Here is a 19,949-nt window from a genome sequence, read left to right as displayed (position 1 = left end):
ACCAACCGCTCTTAAACTACCTCCTTCACTGGAGAAGGGAAGTGTGAACTTTATTTTGAGGGATAAGTAATATTTCATTAGACAGCAGAGGGAGGGAAAGGACCTTATTTTGGGCTCTGAAGTGAGGAACTCTGTAGCAGATTCACAAACTTCATTGTGGCATGCAGAGCTGTTCCTCGCTCACTGGCTGATACCCTCAATGGCTGCTTACTGCGTCGAGAATGAAATCCAAACTCCTTCTAAGGCCTGAAGGCACTGTCCCTTGCTTACTCTTCTAGTCTCATCTCTTGCCACCTTGCTTTCAAAATGTGTCCCAAACCATGTTCCCTCTATCAATCATGGGTTTTGAGAAGGAAGTCAAGAAAAATGTTTTCTTTTCATAAATTTCCACAGGAACTTTGAAATAGCCATGCAGCTTCCAGAAAAGGCTCCTCTGAGGCTTTAAGAAAATAAAACTTAGGCTTTGCCCTTGCCAGGTCAGATAAAGGGTAAATTAAGTACAGCCAGTTACTTGCTACTAACTTGGGAGAAAAATGGGAGAGCTTTCATTTCTCTTTTTTTGATCAGCTGCCTTATCCAGATTTCTTTTAAGTACTGTCTTCCTTTCCCCAAGACCCTAATGCACAGCTTACTGGTATAAGAGCAGCTGCTTAGGCCTTTGGTGTTGGCCCAAATATTCGTAAAGGACAAACTCAGAATGGAAAGAAAAGATAAATATAATTCTAAATATAACCAGCACCATCCCATTTTTGCAAATCATCCTACTTATTTCTTCCCTTTTATCCCACAGATAATATGGCACAATTAAACATGCAGTTTCATTTTTGATGCAATCTCAGAAGTACAGTATTACAGGAAAAAAGAAAATTCCAAAGATAGAAAGAATATTAGCTGATCTAGATTTCAGTAAGCTCTTAGATAACTTTTCTAAATTACTGTCTTTGTGATAGGAAAGAAGATCAAGGATAAAAAGGGAACTAATTTTTTTTAATTAAAAATTTTTTTCTTAAAGCCCATTTCCATCATATGGGCCTTAACTGACAAACTGGTACTTGATAAATTATAAATGTACTTGTTTGAAGTTTTCAAATTATTACCCTAGCAATCTATATATTGTGAACTTTACAATTGTGAACTTTATAAATAATGCTGAAACAGATTTTCAATATTACACTAAGGATTATAAAATATCCATATAGTCCTTTTTTTTGGGGGGGGGCTGTGTTGGGTCTTTGTTGATACGCGCTGGCTTTCTCTAGTTGTGGTGAGCAGGGGCTACTCTTCGTTGTGGTGCGCTGGCTTCTCTTGTTGCGGAGCACAGGCTGTAGGCGCACAGGCTTCAGTAGTTGTGGCACGTGGGCTCAACAGTTGTGGCTCGCGGGCCCTAGAGCACAGGCTCAGTAGCTGTGGCACACGGGCTTAGTTGCTCCGCGGCATGTGGGATCTTCCCGGACCAGGGCTCGAACCCATGTCCCCTGCACTGGCAGGTGGATTCTTAACCACTGTGCCACCAGGGAAGTCCCCATATAGTCTTTTAGACACAATACTTTAGTTTGAGCATTACTCACTAGTAGAACTCAAGATAAATTACCTTATATTGTTCAACAGCTCACCATCTATGAGGTATGGCATATTTTTATCCTCTACACAAGGTAACAAAGACAAATGTATTTAGCATCTAGGCAGATAACTCAAATGGGTAAGCATACAGGTTTAAAACAGTATGAATTAGTTATTTGACAAATAGAGAATGATTTTTTTAATTTAAATTTTAAAACAAAAAAAAAACCCTTGTGTGAGTCAAAGAAAACTTTGAGCCATCCATTTTAGATCCCTTCTAAAACTGTTTTACCCATTTATGGTCTCTTCTAAGAAGTCAAAGAGAGAGCAGACAAGTAAAATGGTGATTGACAAGTTTGCCTGGCGCCCTGTTACTGTTACAGGTGCATAGAGGAGGGTCAGAAAAGATCTTTTAGAACAATGATCTCCAAACTTTTTTTTGCGGTACGTGGGCCTCTCACTGTTGTGGCCTCTCCCGTTGCGGAGCACAGGCTCCGGACGCGCAGGCTCAGCGGCCATGGCTCATGGGCCTAGCTGCTCTGCGGCATGTGGGATCTTCCCGGACCGTGGCACAAACCCGTGTCCCCTGCATCGGCAGGCGGACTCTCAACCACTGCGCCACCAGGGAAGCCCCTCTCCAAACTTTTTGATGGCACATCCTCTCAGTATGGAATCTGGGCACTGCACTCCCAGATATGTATGTATGCATACACACATGCATGAATGTATATAAGTTAAATACAAGTATGACGGTACTAAAATGCATACTGTAAAACACAAAAATAGAAACTAAAATAGGATGTGGTAAAGATAATATACTGTTTTTGAGAAAACAGTATGATTCAATCTGCTTTGCTTTTAAAAAATGTCTTGGTTAAATATTTCATGATACAGACATTTGAAAGAGTGGATCTAAGTCAATTTACTTCCATACATGGTTTTAATGATTGCCCCAGCTGAGAAGGATTCACTGTTCTAAAGGGAAGAAGTACATCATCATCTGCACTTACTAAATCATGTCATACATTTTTCAATCCTATCTACCAATTATGTGAAGGTTTTCCTTGAAATTCTTCTAATAAACTTCCACCTTCCCAGATGTCTTGAAAGGTGTTACATTTCTTAATTTTGAAAATATGGTCTAAAATCTACTAAAACTATTTCCAAAATTTTTAAACAAGGTAAAAAAGATCTATATTTAATATACACTACTATATATAAAATAAATAACTAGTAAGAACCTGCTGTATAGCACAGGGGACTCTACTCAATACTCTGTAATGGCCTATATGGGAAAAGAATCTTAAAAAACAAAAAAAACATGGATATATGTATATGTATAACTGATTCACTTTGCTGTCCACCTGAAACTAACACATTGTAAATCAAATATATGCCAATAAAAATTAAAACAAAAAAATCTGTATTTAAGTTTGTATGTGTGCACAGAAATGAGTTTGTTTTTTTGTTTCTGTTTTTTCAACTTTAAAAAGGAAAAGATAAACATATCACTTTTGGTGGTAAAATGACACAGTAATGGAAACATTTCCAAACAATCATTTAAAAAATGCTCTGTCCATAGAGCACTTTCCCTCTGCTGAATGCAGTTACTTTCTCATTGATTCAAATGTCACCTTTACCTGAAAAAGATAGGTTGTGTTTATTTTTGTCAAATATATCTGTTGGGTAAGAACCTGCTAATTATGTACTGTGCCTACTTCTCTTCACATGAAAGGCTAGTAAACGGGGATCATTTGTGGTTTTTGTTAAAAGAAAAAGATACAATGTCCGACAACTCATTTAAGTTATGCCATCTATAACTTGCAAATCTCTGGGTGGTACAAAAGATGTTTATGGTCACTTATTACTAAGTATTGCCAGAATTCCACCATCTAAGATAATGTAGTTTCAGTCTATTTAACCAGCAATGCCTAAAATGTTATGGCAGAAAGGAGACAGATGAACCTGTCACTGCTCACCCCCCTAGTTTTCCCTCAGAATTCCTCACCTGTACCTGAAACACTAGGTGTATTTGACACATGGACTGAATGAAAGTGCAAGAGTAAGTCTATACATATTTGGAATGTTAAAGTGTTTTTTTTAAACTCCTTAGGCAAAATGTTCCAAGTTCTAGGATCTGCTTCCCACACTACAATGGTTAATTTTTTTGTACCACGGGGGCACATAACCCTTTATAGACAATTGCTCTGGAGAAGGAAACTTCTGGAAGACAAGTAGTATTTACATTCCTAGGTAGTTTTTCACAGGATCTTTCATCTAATAACCCTTCAATATTCAGGTTATTCCTGAAATTAAGATAAGTCATAACATTGACATAAATGTACTGTACCAATGTTAAAATTATGACTTTAGAAAGTAGGCAGCACAAACAGTAAATGCATTACAGTAAATTTAAAAGTAAATACATGAAAATAATTTGAAAAAAAAAATCTCCAGAACAATTTTAAGTTGAATTCTTCCAAAATTTTAATCACATACTCTAGATCAGTCTAGGTAATATGAAGACTACCTAACCCTATGGTTTGATTCTAAGGATATTATGATAATGAAAAATTAAGAAAATTCCATGATTATATTTTCATCTAAAAGTAACTGTGAATAATATTGGTAAAGAAATATTTCAAAAAGAACGTTATCACCATAATAAAAAGAAAAAAATTCAAATAGCGCTTCCCTGGTGGCGCAGTGGTTGGGAGTCCGCCTGCCGGTTCAGGGGACACGGGTTCGTGCCCCGGTCCGGGAGGATCCCACGTGCCGCGGAGCGGCTGGGCCCGTGAGCCGTGGCCGCTGGGCCTGCGCGTCCGGAGCCTGTGCTCCGCGGCTGGAGGAGCAGCGGCAGTGAGAGGCCTGCGTACCGCAAAAAAAAAAAAAAAAAAATTCAAATAATACAATTTTTTAGCCCTGGATTAGAATAAATGCAATTGAATTATAAGATCCAATCCTAAAGAAACCGTCATCTCAAGCACACCCAGTGGCAGATAAAATGAAACAGCCATTGAGGAGGCAAAATAGTAAGGCATATCAAATGCTAGAAAACTGCATATCACCTAGCTCTGCCATTTTGGGCAAGCTATCCTAAACAATGTATACACATAAAGATGAATGCATATGCTTTGCGATAACCTAGAGAGGTGGGATAGGGAGGGTGGGAGGGAGGCTCAAGAGGGAGGGGATATGGGGCTATATGTATGCATATGGCTGATTCACTTTGTTGTACAACAGAAACTAACACAGTACTGTGAAGCAATTATACTCCAATAAAGGCTATTTAAAAAAATAAAAAACAAACGATATATATAAAAAGAAAAAGATGAATGTATAACATCATTTAGAAAAGGAGAAAATTAGAAGCAATCTAATAGTTTAATAAATTAACTTTATAACTTTAGTCCTTCCCCCAAGACAAGTTCAGTTCAAAGTAGAAAGAGGCCACACAATATTTGCTTATTTGCAAATCTGAATGAGTTAATAAGCTTTACTACACACTTAGGAACTTTTTGGGGTACTCACTAAAAACATACTAGACCTGAAATTATGGTAATTTCCAGGCCTACTACAGTATTATGTAGTAATATTCCCAATATTGTGTCATAGATACGCATTCATTAGATAAATTACCATCTCAAACCAAAGTGCTAAGTTTCCCATTCTTTTCTTCATTTAAATAATGAATTAAAGTTTTGGTATGCCCAAAACAGTCTATTAGAAAAGAATTTTTACTCTTATCATGTATATATAAATTATTTAATAACTACCCTGGAATTTGAAATGAGATTTTATTCTATTAAAATAAGCTTTATTATATTTTAAATGTAAGAGTTCATGTTAAAAGATCACTTTATAATTTACACATTTTGCAGTTTATGGTATGCATCAATGTAAGCAAGCATACATGTTTAGAATAGATAACCTTTGTCAGTTTCACCATAATCACTATTACCCAGGATGGTGTCTATAAGATCTTGCAAATGAAGTGCAAATAGAAAATGCTAACGATATTAACCCCAGCTCTAGATAGGGAAATTAGTTCCACACCCTATAACTTTTCAAAGGGCTTTTTTTCCTGGTTACCATTGTTATTTTTCTTCTGGTTTCTGAGAAGAGTTTAGGTTTTGATTTTGACACTTTTAATTATTACATCATATACTAATTTGGGATTAACAGCACATTATTTATTAAAATCAAGGTGCTGGTTGTAGACACATTTCTTGCCTCAACATTCACAATGCTTTAGTATTTTATTACTGAAATATATAGAACTAATTTCTTGCTTGAATATATTTTAGACATTTTGCATAAACATTGGTTTTTCGAAGTTACACTGTGAACTCAGAAAAATCCTGTGTTAATTTTGGCTTTCACTTCACAGCATGTGTTTAATCACCTGCTGATAGGCAAAAATTAATTTTAAATGGTAGAAAGTGCTAGAATGTGATGTATGATACACGAAGAAAAATTAGGAGCCATTTTAAAACATCTGATTATTTTCCTTTTGCTGTCATAGTTCCCTTTTCTGAAAGATGGAAACATACATTTTATCATACTAAGAATTTGTGGCATGTTTTTAAAATTGTAAAAAATATAAAGTTCACCCATAGATTTAAATCAGCTAGACATGTAATGAAGATATCTAATATAGTTCCTGAATCAAAAATAGGATTCAAGCCTGCTTCCCCCGTGGCTAACGATGTAACATCTAGGCAGCTATCCAAGTTGGACACTTCAGAGCTGTCCCTGACACTTCGCACTCCTTCATCCCATCCACACATCCAGTTAATCACCAAGTCCTAACAATTCTACTCCTATATACTTTTCAGTTCCTTATCTCTTCTACATCTTTGTGCCACTGTCTTAATTCAAGAAGTTCATCATCTATTTAGCATCTATTGCAGATGTATTTATTATTGCAGATTGTATTTGCTTTATCAACGTCTTTGCTTTGGTAATCAAAAAATAAAATAAAATAAAATCTGAAAAAAAAAAAAAAAAGAAGCTCATCATCTCTCTCCTGGACCATCTGTTGCCTATCAAAATGCCACGGCTACTGCACCTTGCTACACTAGCCCTTCCTCTATAGTGCTATTAAGGTCATTTTTCCAAGATATATAAAGGACCTCCTGCTTGCCAGTTTAAAAATCCTGAAGAGCTTTCTCCACTGCCAACAGGATAAAGCCCCACCAACACATGGTTTACACTAACACGATCTAATGCCATTTATCTTACAAATCCTAACCACTCCACTCCTGTACCCAATCCCAATTCCCAATACTCTAGTTACATCAACTTTCTTGTATTCCAAATGTGTATTGTTCTTTTAGTGGGCTGTTTTTTTTTAAAACAGTTGTTAAAGCCATCGTTTTTCCCTTGATAGGAAATGCCCTTCCTTCTCCACCTGGCAAATCCCTCCCTTCACCCTTAAGATGCAGCGCAGAGCTGGCTCCAAAGTGACATCTGTCAGATTATCTGGCCTGGGCATGAGTCCTTCCTCTCTGTGAAATCACAGCACTTTGCACACACCTTTGTATATAGTCTTCGGACCTTGCATTATACTTAGTTACTCAAGTGAGGTTACTGAGAGCAAGACCATTGCTAGACACAAAGAAAAACACTTAAATGTTTATGAAATGAATGCCTGGGAAGCCTAGACCAGGAGATAAACCTATCTAACTTTATCAAAAGGAGATTGCATTTGATCTGTTCTCCACTAGAAATTTTATGCAAATATCATGCCCTTCCCCCTTTCTGCCAGTGTTCACAAACAACAGAATAACTTTTGTGAAAATGTATTATACCTATGGGCAATCAAAAGGGATAGTTCTGGATGGCTGAAAAAATGCAGGAAAAGTAGGGAGCCATTGCATATACTTCAAATCATCCTCCTTTACTCTGTCCTCTTGTCATTTCCACCTGGTCAAAATAACTCAATTTTTACTGATGTTAAAATGTATATGCTCCCTGGGAGGCAAAGAGCTCAGTCTTTCACAAAGTCAAACTATTGAATTAGCTAGTGGCTGTTTTACATAATACAGAACTGGTTCTTCTGAAAGAAGAAACAACTATCCTGGTAATTTTCTTTGACAAGAAAGCAGTAACAGGGGCTTCCCTGGTGGCGCAGTGGTTGGGAGTCCGCTGGCCAATGCAGGGGATGCGGGTTAGTGCCCCGGTCCGGGAGGATCCCACATGCCACGGAGCGGCTGGGCCCGTGAGCCATGGCCGCTGAGCCTGTGCGTCCAGAGCCTGTGCTCCGCAACGGGAGGGGCCACAGCAGTGGGGGGCCGGTGTACCGCAAAAAAAAAAAGAAAAGAAAAAAAGAAAGCAGTAACAAACTCTAATAGGGAATGGGAGTGCTAATCTGAAGAGGAGTCCCAAATATTGTAGCACCAACAGATACCTGAAGGTTGAAGCTAAGTGAGCTTAAACATAAGTATGCCACTCCTTGAGCCCTCAAAGTGGCCATGACCTTGAGTTTAGGATGTACTCATCAGTATTAGTCTAGAAGCTGTTAATCATCACAGAAGAGACTTAATGTATACAATGATCAGAAAGCAGAAAAATAAATCAAGGAAGAGCTATATTATTGATCATTTTACAGCAATAATTTTATGTCTATTCCAATTTTTTAGAGAGGGAAAATCAGCTTTACAGAAAATGCTAAACTAAGTTTCAACCCTGAGATCAACTTACTCTTTAAGGAGCTATGCCTTTTTGTAATAAACAGAAAGAATATACGTTTAGTATTACTTTACTTTGGCAAAAAGATGACAACAACAACAACAACACATACACACACACCTCAGTAAAATTAAAAGTCTGGCTCCTGTGCAGTTCTTTGTAATTTCAAAGACTTTTAATGTCTGAGAGTTAAACAAGCAGGTTCAATTTATGGAAGAGCTGTTAATGTATTACTGCCATAATTTAACATAACCACCAAAACATAAAAATCATGGCGGCTAATCCTAAAGTTTCTTTTCTAGAATGCAGTTAGGCCCACAAACAAGCAGACTGGCTTGACTTTGCTCTCCTTTTCTAAAGTCTAAGTTTTTTTTTGCGGTACGCAGGCCTCTCACTGTTGTGGCCTCTCCCGTTGCGGAGCACAGGCTCTGGACACGCAGGCTCAGCGGCCATGGCTCACGGGCCCAGCTGCTCCGCGGCATGTGGGATCTTCCCGGACCGGGGCACAAACCCGTGTCCCCTGCATCGGCAGGCGGACCCTCAACCACTGCGCCACGAGGGAAGCCCTAAAGTGTAAGTTTTATACCACTTCACTCACTAGAGGATGAACAAGGAAAATGCTCTCCCATTTGTCAAGTCAGCTTGGGTACTCTCCCTTATCCATAAATGGCCAGTGGAATCGAAATTCTGCCTTAGTGTCAATCACTGTAGACCTTAAAAGAACTTCCATCACATAATCCAATCCCTGCATATCACCTTTTTCAAGATGTGACTGAAATTCATTTCCTCCTGCTTAATCCCACAGACTCTGGCATCTCCTATATGAGAATTTCATATCTCTTTCACAAAAGCTACTTGCTTTGTATACCTTCCCCTAACATCTAATTGAATTTTTTAAAACAAGCACTCCAAAGTAAATCTGTTTTCCTAACAGAACATGGGGGTTGAAAAGGACTTTAGAAGTCATCTAATTCTTCATACCTGATGAAGCTTTTCCACAGTATCTCTTATAAATGCTTGTTTAATTTCTATTTGAACAATACCAGTGATAGGAAAATAGCTCTTGAATAGACCATTCTACTTTTAAAAAGTCTATTAGGAAATCCATCCTTAACTTTTTATTACACGATCTGTAACACTAATACATACTAGCTATTGGTTACTATTGGTATTGGTTACTATTACTATTACTTTATCTAGAACAAGTTTATCCTTCCTACCAGATTGTAATTTGCTTTTTTGAGTATTTTTTATAAGTATAAAATTACTATATGGGCTTCCCTGGTGGCACAGTGGTTAAGAATCCACCTGCCAATGCAGAGGACAGGGGTTCGAGCCCTGGTCCAGGAAGATCCCACATGCTGCGGAGCAACTAAGTCCATGCACCACAACTACTGAGCCTGCGCTCTAGAGCCCACGAACCACGACTACTGAGCCTGCGCTCTAGAGCCCGCAAGCCACAACTACTGAAGCCAGCACGCCTAGAGCCCCGTGCCCCAAGAGAAGCCACTGCAATGAGAAGCCCACGCACCACAGTGAAGAGTAGCCCCCGCTCTCTGCAACTAGAGAAAGCGCGCGTACAGCAACGAAGACCCAATGCAGCCAAAAATAAATTTATAAATTTTGATAAATAAGTAAATAAATAAAATTACTATGTGGCCTTTGTTAATCATTTAAAATCTATAGGAAAATTATAAAGACAAAAAAAGTGATTCTAAAATCTAGTAATAATGTTTGATGTAATTCCCTCTAGTATTTTTTCTATGTATTATATAAAATGTAACCTAGTACAGCATACATACAACATGTATATACATCTACATTTCATTGTAAGCATCTTCCTATATATTTTGAGAACATGTTTTTAATATTTGCATAATTTACAATCTCACAAACAGATCATAATTCATTTAGCCATTTTCCTGTTGTTGAACATGTAAGTGGTTTCCCATTTCTTCCCATTCCCACTGGAGCACCTGATGTGATGTGATAAATCATTCACTAGATCACTTAATAACTTACTACTGGTAGATTTCTAAAACTGGAACTGTGAGATCAAAGGACATAAACATCTTTAGCTCTACTGACACATGGAGCAAGTGTGTTCTTCTATTTCCTTGTTTTAATTATTCCCCTTTCAAAGAGTTCCTGTTTCACAGGACATTCTGAGTAGGTAGTTAAGTCAAGTGACCTTGTGTTCCATGATCACATCTGATGGGACCAAGGGTAAGTGCTGACCAAAGCTTAGCCCATCAGAGTCTAGCTCCAACGAATCAGTAATTGGAACTTCTGTTTCTGCTAGGCACTGGTACTAAGAACTGGTATAACTGAGATTTGTGGTAGCCAAATGTTTTTTTTGCCATCCACACAGAGATGCAGAAGAGGCCGGTCTGAAGGACATGGAGTTGTAACTGTCCTGATTCCAGGCTCCTGTGAGGCCTGGATGAACTTACTGTCCCTTGGCTCCTAGAGACACTTTTTTATTGTTTCTATATATCCCCCTTTTCTCTTGAGTTATAGTGGGATTCTTTTATTCCTTGCAACAAAATGTTCTCTAATTCAAATAAGACATATTACTACATTGTTTCCCAGAAAGTTATATCAATTTACACTGTCATCTGAAGTTACATTGTTATCTGACGTATATAAGGGCGCCAATCCAAAATATAACCATTCAGGAAATTTTTCCCAATGTAATAAAAGAATATTTTATATATTTCTTTGCCAGTTACACAAAACTTTTTTCTCATTTATTAGGCATCTGTGTTTCTTCCTTATTGAAATATTTGTTCATGTTCCTGGGCAACTACTAACTACCTAAAGGCTTCTTAAAGACAGTAGTTATTAATTCTCTCCCTTCATCTCTTTAGAATCTTGTTTCTATACAACTCTGCTACTATGATGTTTAAGTTTCTTATATTTTTTTGACTAGCTTAATGCAATGGCTTTCTAACTGAAACTGAGCTTTTAAGAATATGAGATTGAAGCAGAATAGATCAGGGTTTTAATCATTTAATTACTAGTGAACTTGAAAATAGTATGTATCTAATAGCAAGTTTTATTTTTTCAATGAGGATAAATTCCAATTATCACAAATGTTTGTTAAAGATTAAATGAGATGATAAATGTACTTTGCATTGTCTGACATACAGAAAACACCAAAAGTTGGTATCGCAATTACAGCAGTTGTGTTATAAGTGTATTTACACTGGCTCGAATTGAACTACATATGCTTTGCAAATATAAAACAGCTGCACAAGAGAGCACACAATCACAGTTGCAATAGTTTAAGTCATTCAGGCAACAGTGCTCATGTGCTCTGTTGTAGGAGTGAGACCCAGAGATCATGAACCTGCTGTTCCCTCATACTGCATACAGCATGACCCTGAAATATAAAAGAAATTATTTCTTCTGGTGCCAAAGCAAAGAAGCAGCAATCTATTCCAATCCTGAAAAAAACACACATACTGGATTGGTCTTAATGAGAGAGTTGATCTCCAAAGCTATGCCTTCCTAAGGGAATTCTCAAGGACTTTTTGGACTCTATACAAGTTTTACTTAATGTGCTGACTTTAGAATCTAAATATAAGAACAAGATATGACTTAATTATATTGTGGTGGTAATGATAGAAGAAGAAAAATTCTGGCCTGCTATGGATGAAGATGAGAAAAAGAACAACTCAGGCTGCCTTGGGTGTTGTTCTCTCCAACGTTTCCATCATTTTAACTGTCAGGTATCTTTTTAGATGACAAAACTGAAGATCTATTCCTTGAATGTTTAAAACTATTCAAAGGTTCCTCATTCTTTATAGGATACAGTAAAAATTTCTATGCAAACCAAGGTCTCCGTTCTCAAATCCTGCCCTACCTTAGCTCAAATTCTACTCAGCTACCAGCAGTTCCCAGGCCCATCATGCCTCGCTTTTGCTGCCTCAGACTATAATTCCCAGCCCACTTCACCGGTAGTCAATCACCTGTTCCTGTCTCCTACACCCCTCCACTGTGTCACCAATCATACTGAATGCAACTGAATGGTTAACAGATTGTTAGTCGAGCACCATGTGAGTACAGACCATTTCTTATAATGTTCTTTATCCAGAACCTAGCAAAGGCAGATGGACACGAAAAAAGTCTTCTTTTGGAGGTGATGAATATGTTTATGGCATAGATTAGGGTGATGGTTTTACAAGTGTATACTTATCTCCAAAGCTCGTCAAGTTATATACATTAAATACGTTCAGCCTTCTGTATGTCAATCATGCCTCAATAAAGTGTTGTTTTCTTTTAATCACTTGTTGAATAAATGAATGTGAGGAGTGAGAGAGTGAATGGAAGAGATCAAAGAAAAATTTATCCTATAGAGAGAAGGCAAATAGTACTCCCAGGTTTTCACTGCCAACCGTAGAAATTACACTGTTCATTTATTTGTTTAATTGTGTATTATCTGTCTCCCCCCCTGTTATGTAAGTTCACTAAAGACCCTGCACCCATTGTGTTCCATGACCTGTCCTCCACACCTGCAACATTGCCCAGCATAGAGTACATGTTCAATAAATATTTGGTAAGTGAATGCAAGGTTAACACTGATAATAGTAACACAGCTGAAGAAGCAATGTCTCAAAAGGCAGTAGGGTGGTCCTGAGCAAGGTGAAGCAGATGGGTGGGGTGAGCAGAGCAGAGGGAAGGGAGGCTGGATAAGCAAACACAGGTTGTATGTCTCCAGCAATGTCCACAGAAGAAAGTGCATTAACTCACAACAGAAATATACTAACCAGGTGACAAGTGTGCCCTAGAATGGAACTGTATTTGTCCTTCAGGCTGTCCTTCCTTAGTGCTCCACTGCTACCTGCTCTGGGCTCCATAATCACCAAGCAACATCCTGATCATGATTTTACTTCTACAGATACAGATACAAGGGTGAGACCCTGGCAAACTAAAAAACACAAACATCTAGTTGGCTTGGCAGTTACATTTTTTAAAAAAGTTTAGGCAGTTATGAAAAATATGTTTCTTATGACCTTGGTTACTGAGGGAATCATCTTTCAAATCTGCCCTCCCCCTGGGCACACTGAAAATTGCATCTGTGAGACTTCAGGGTGATACCCCCAATGTTCTGTTCCTCATCAAGGTAACAATGTAGGAAGTCAGTTGGCTTTACCCATATCTTTGTATTCCTCATGCAATACTCAACATTAGCTGTTTCTGCAACTCAAGTTCTGTGACCCTGGACAAGCTGCTTCATCTTTATGGACCTCAGATTCTTCTCTGAGAGATCCTCCCAATCTCTAAATTATGTGAAAATAAACATCTAGCGATGTATAATAGGGATCTAAAAAATCTCTAATAGATTCCATCTGTTTGCCTTATGGAAATACATCTTTATGGAAATAAATCTGGGTTCAGGATCAGGAAACTGGCAAAAATTTTAAAAGAGCACAGGGTTTAAGCAGACAGGGAGGAAGGAAACAACTGCTTACAGGGGAAGTCAGTAACTCAACACCTTTATTACAATAGAACAATTACAGCCCCCACAGAGTAGGGGTTATTTGTAAAAATATGTAATTTTTCTAAGGATAAGGTATTGCTAGATACCCTCATACAACTCTATCAAGCCATCACTAGGCTTAAAGTGGCGACAACTGAATGAGAAAGGTATGAGTGTGTTACACAAAACTGTTCCAAGGATCTGCTGCTGCCTACATAGACCCATTGCCAATTTATAGAAAGTTTGCCTTTTTATTTTACAGAAGCATTGGAGCAGGTATAAAAACAGAAGAAAAATATCTCAGAAGAAACTGATGATAATCAAATATATGGCACACTCACAGAAAGAAAAATCCTGCCAAATGCAACCACCTTTGAGCCACAGATTTTGGGTGAGTTTACAACATTCATGTGCACATTGTATATAGGTGTCACAGCCTATAGCTCTATATCTAACATAGCAATGCAAAATTTTTACTGATGCACAAAATTAACTCATTCTAAGCATTTCTTGAAACCATGGCAATATGGAACTGTAGGAGAGGGCAAAAGAAGGCAATTTTTACTACATCTACTTTAAAAAGTCACATTTTTATGCAAACAGCTTCAATACCAGGGACATGTGAACAAAGCAGCATCAGCAATGACAGTATCAACAGGTACTCCTTTCCTTCAAATCCCTAGTGTTCCATCGTCTCAGCGCAAGGGCCAAATGGACCACCATGGCCAAAGATAATGAACGGCAAAAATGGATTATAAATCTGTATCCCAAAAGCAAAAAAGACTCAATTTAGAAGTTAGACAGAATGTGGCAATAACAGGAAGAAAAATGTAATAATTTAACTGCTGTTTATGAGCTCTTTGGTCTACTTATTCAAATAGTTAAGTCAGGCAGCATTCCAGCATAATGTGTCAAAGAAGCAGAAAGACTTGACTGTTTGTCCCGAACTAGTGGTGGGTTGACATGCTGTCTACTCAGACTGTTATGGATTTGAATCATTCCAGGCACTTTATTCAGAGTTTCCAACCTGTCATCTATATAATACTTTTGTAAGAAATAACTCTAAATAAGGGTTGCTTTACATATTTACAGACATAAAGCTAAACTTGCCATTTAGTAAAATCTTAAGTTGTACTGAAGGACTGAAAGCGTCATGCCATCGAAGAGTTTGAAGAGTTTGAAGAAGGGTCACAAAGAACTGAAATCTAGCACCAACCTCCACCCTCAGAGACAAGGACAGTGGGAACCAGGAAGCAGTGCTTCACAGCTGACCTGACATTCTCAACTTGTTACCACAAGACTGTGGACATGGTGGTGGGTCTGACCACTGACAATGTTTGTGAATGGAAGTGAACACATCACCATGAGCAATAACAGATACCAGGTCCAAAACCCACACCCCCTCGAGGAAACTAACGCCATGGGACTCACTAGTAGAGATCACAGGTGCTTCAGGGACTGTCCCACTGCCCATTCCTCTTCACCAATTTCAGAAAGTGTAACCGTAAGCTTCTTGTCTTGTCAGTGGCTGATGGAACAAAGTTTTTCAACACATTTTGAACACCCCTGTGGCTTTATTCTTTATTACTCAGAAAAATCATGCAAGAAACATATTAATAGGAGACTGCTGAGCCCCATCCGTCTGTCGTCACCCACTCCGGACACAGAACATCCAGTCATGGATAAAAATGAGCCGGTGTAGAAGGCCAAACTGGCCGAGCAGGCTGAGCAATAGGACGACATGGCGGCCTGCATGAAGTCTGTAACTGAGCAAGGAGCTGAATTATCCAATGAGGAGAGGAATCTTCTCTCAGTTGCTTATAAAAATGTTGTAGGAGCCCGTAGGTCATCTTGGAGGGTCATCTCAAGTATTGAGCAAAAGACAGAAGGTGCTGAGAAAAAACTGCAGATGGCTCGAAAATACAGAGAGAAAACTGAGACTGAGCTAAGAGATACCTGCAATGATGTGCTGTCTCTTTTGGAAAAGTTCTTGATCCCCAATGCTTCACAAGCAGAGAGCAAAGTCTTCTATTTGAAAATGAAAGGAGACTACTACCGCTATTTGGCTGAGGTTGCTGCTGATGACAAGAAAGGGACTGTGGATCAATCACAGAAAGCATACCAAGAAGCTTTTGAAATCAGCAAAAAGGAAATGCAGCCAACACATCCTATCAGATTGGGTCTGGCCCTTAACTTCTCTGTGTTCTATTATGAGATTCTGAACTCCCCTGAGAAAGCCTGCTCTCTTGCAAAAACAGCATTTGATGAAGCCATTGCTGAACTTGATACATTAAGTGAAGAGTCATACAAAGACAGCACACTAATAATAATGCAGTTACTGAGAGACAACTTGACATTGTGGACATCGGATACCCAAGGAGACGAAGCTGAAGAAGGAGAAGGAGGTGAAAATTAAAAGGCCTTCCAACTTTTGTCTGCCTCATTCTAAAATTTACACAGTAGACCATTTGTCATCCATGCTGTCCCACAAATAGTTTTTTATGATTTATGACAGGTTTATGTTACTTCTATTTGAATTTCTATATTTCCCATGTGGTTTTTATGTTTAATATTAGGGGAGTAGAGCCAGTTAACATTTAGGGAGTTACCTGTTTTCATCTTGAGGTGGCCAATATGGGGGTGTGGAATTTTTATACAAGTTATAAATGTTTGGCATAGTACTTTTGGTACATTGTGGCTTCACAAGGGCCAGTGTTAAAACTGCTTCCATGTCTAAGCAAAGAAAACTGCCTTGTATTGCTTTGTCCTGGTGGGGAATAAAAGGGATAATTGGTTCCAGTCACAGGTATAGCTGGGGGTACTTTAAGGTTTGGAGCACTTACAAGGCTATAGTAGAAATAGATATCCCATGGATATTACATGTTAAACCATGTGTTATCTGTGGAATACTCAGTCTCAATGTGCACACCATTGATTACAGCTACAGAAGTGTTCCTTTAGTTGTGACCCAATTTACTCTGGATAAGGGCAGAAACGGTTCACACTCCATTATTTGTAAAGTTACCTGCTGTTTGCTCTCATTATTTTTGCTACACTCATTTTATTTGTATTTAAATGTTTTAGGCAACCTAAGAACAAATGTACAAGTAAAGATAAAGTAAAAATGAATTGCTTGATATTCATTCATGTATATGAAGCGCAGCAGTAAAACAAAAAACCCATATATTTAACATTTTTTAGGGTTTTTTTTGCTTTTGCAGGGTTTTTTTGTTTTGTTTTGTTTTTGTTTTGTTTTTTGTGTTTTGTGTGTGTGTGTGTGTGTCTTGATACTTGCCTAACATGTATGTGCTGTAAAAATAGTTAACAGGGAAATAACTTGAGATGATGGCTAGCTTTGTTTAATGTCTTATGAGATTTTCATGAACAATCCAAGCATAATTGTTAAGAACACGTGTATTAAGTTCATGTAAGTGGAATAAAAGTTTTATGAATGGACTTTTCAAAAAAAAAAAAGAAACATATTAATAAACATATTTACAAGTGAAAACAAATGATTAAATGCCTGCCAATACCTATAAAATACTGGGATACATTCTGACATAAATACCCACTTAAAAAAACACAATCTTATAACTTTAATTTAGTAACAATCAAAATAGTAAGGAAATTCACAAACACTTAGAGAACTTTAGAAGTGTACTGATTTGTCCAGTTCACCTCAACTGCTTGAGTAACCACCTCCCAGGCACACAGATGCTCACACACTTCATACCCATTCACTCATAGGCTTTTTCAGGTTTCTAAGACACAAGGTAATTAAGGCAACATAAACAGCCTAATGTTCTTAAATTATCTCATTTCCCCCCCAAACTTATATTGCCTATGAACAATTGTTTTATGGGTGAAAATTTCATCTAAATAATACAACATTCACTTAAAATTTTTTACAGATGCTGCCAAGGAAATTTTCAGGCAGATACATATCTATTATTACTGAAAAAGATGCTTTTTTAGAGCCAGTATGCACCTAATCTAATTTTGCATATTAAAAAACTTTAGAATAATAAGAATAATATAATGTATTAATTAGACCAGTAAGCACAAAAGAAAGTAAGAATTTTAGCTACAATAAGTCAACTACAATAAATACCAAGAACCCATAGCAGTCAGGCCTGAAAACCTGTTCTTGAAGTAAAAACATGAGTCCTTGACCAATACAAGGTTATCTAATTTTATATAATAGTAAAAAAAAAAAAATCAAACAAGTAGGGCCTGTTGGCAATGACCTTTTCTAGCTCTCTGGGCAGCCACTGACCCACTGGCATGAATGTCCAAGACAACAGCAGAACAGCAGAATTAGAGGAACTAAAGCTGCATTAGCAAATCCTCTCCTTGCAACCCCTTCCTATATCAAATAAAAATGGCAGACCCAGCTAGACTCACAGATCCCTGGCGCTACGGTTTAAATGACAGGAAAACTTACACAAAAGAAGTATCCAGAGTATAGACAGCACTCTTTTTGTTTTTCACTTTCATGTTTTAGGGCACAGTTTTGGGGAAGGGGATACAATGCTGCTTTACAAAGGACATAGAAGTCCCTTGTTTGAGCTACCAACCTCTTAGCCACACAGAAAAATGTCAGTCATCCATTTGTTAGCACCAAAATCTCCTTCTACTGCTTACAATATGCACCACACATTTTAAGGGGCTGTTCAAACAGAAAAACAAAGGCAGCCCTTGAAATAGAAGCGGATCGTCCTAGCTTTGCCCCTTCCTTTATCACTTATGCCTACATGCCTGCTGTTAAAGCACTGTCACATTGTTTCCACATGCTCAGGCCCTTGAAACTTGTGCAAAAGCATTGCAAAATAAAACTGCATAAACATCACATTACAAAACATGAGCCAGTAATAGTAGGTCAGTCATGTGGGCCAGAATAATGATTAATAAAATCATAACTTACAAATGTCCCTGACCTGAGACATTTTTTTACTTGAAGAAGACATTGAACACGTTGTGGTCATGGGTGTATTTCAAAAAGCATATTGGTACAATTCACTCTGAGAAACCATTTAAAATGATTGTCTTTTTGCCAATTTCAGTGGTCATAATACAATTTCACAGGCATGAAAAATTTTTAAAGATTAAAGAATAATTCTTTCATTTTTCCAACATCAACTTGTAATTCTATAGGTATAACTGAGCTGCTTAAAATCAATCAACAGAAGTGTGTAATGCTGGAGGCTCCTTCCAGAAAAGCTTATAGCTCCCCTTCCTTGGACCACATAGAGATAATGCCCCACACCAAATGTAGTACAAACTGGATACACAGTACTAGGATTACTTACCTTATAAAAGCTGAATTTATTCCTCTTGGTTAGAAGTCACAAATGATTAAGAAGTAAAACTCCCTTCATTTGTTCTTCTAGTGAGCCAAATCTAGCCTCCCATTAACCCAGTCCATTGCAGATAATTTCACACAGCACACGCTCCCAGTTTCCAGCCCAGCAAGGATAATCACATTCCGGCGGGGAGTGAACAGATGGTGGATTCCATGGTAACCAGCCCTCCTAAGGCGATTGGTAGAAGTGTGTGACTACTGCTTATTGGGTAACAATCGCTGTCTTTGTGCTCCAGCCTTGCAAATCCTAAAGGAAAGAACGAACATATAGCCACTCACATGCACAGGGGCTTGCCTAGCAGGTGTTTGGCTATTTAAACAAGGCAATACAGGCTAATTAAAAGCTGTCCTGTAAATCTACCCTTGGAGGTACAAAGTCCTAACATGTCAGATAGCGGCCACTGTTCATTCAGGGAGAAAGGTCACATGAGGCTTAACTTGACAAACAGAAAATAAAACTTGAAAGTTAACTTGAAAATTCAAGATAACGCATTCCAGAAATCTAAGCTGCATCAGTAAGTTCTTTTCCGATTTACAATCCACATCAGAAGTGAAACTGGTTTTGTATTTAGATCTTCTTAAATAAAATTTTAAAATTTGCAAAACTTAGTTTGAAAATAAAAGTTTTCAAAATCAATTGTCTTATAAATGTACACGTAATAATTTTTTTAAACTTACATAAATTCATTTTTACTGTTTTTGTTGATTTGGAAGGAGAGGGAGAGGCTACTAAACTTCAAATTTTCATAAGGGGCTTATGCAATTATAGGATTGAAATCTCTTGGTTATGAACTCTCTACTGGGTTTAATTTGTTTCTGCATTCATGAAAGTTAAATGTCAGTTCAGCA

General features: G+C 37.8%; 1 protein-coding gene and 1 pseudogene across 3 annotated transcripts in view; one reads left to right on the top strand and one right to left on the bottom strand.

Moving 5' to 3' along the window:
- The window catches only part of FGD4 (FYVE, RhoGEF and PH domain containing 4), a 200,841-nt gene that overhangs the window by 99,437 nt on the left and 81,455 nt on the right, over positions 1-19,949 (bottom strand). The window contains exon 1 of one of the 3 annotated variants that reach the window (XM_007452187.1): positions 19,048-19,217. The exons of the other annotated variants lie outside the window; for them this stretch is intronic. The gene's annotated coding sequence lies outside the window, so the exon portion shown is untranslated. Of the gene's footprint in view, positions 1-19,047; positions 19,218-19,949 lie in introns of those variants that run through there. 3 annotated transcript variants of the gene reach the window in all.
- LOC103082477 (14-3-3 protein zeta/delta pseudogene) lies at positions 15,396-16,154 on the top strand (annotated as a pseudogene).

This window comes from Lipotes vexillifer, unplaced genomic scaffold (assembly GCF_000442215.2).
Source record: "Lipotes vexillifer unplaced genomic scaffold, Lipotes_vexillifer_v1.1 scaffold1, whole genome shotgun sequence".
NCBI classification, from domain to species: Eukaryota; Metazoa; Chordata; class Mammalia; order Artiodactyla; family Lipotidae; genus Lipotes; species Lipotes vexillifer.
Note: the sequence above shows the minus strand (reverse complement) of the source record. Positions and strands in the feature narration are given on the sequence as shown.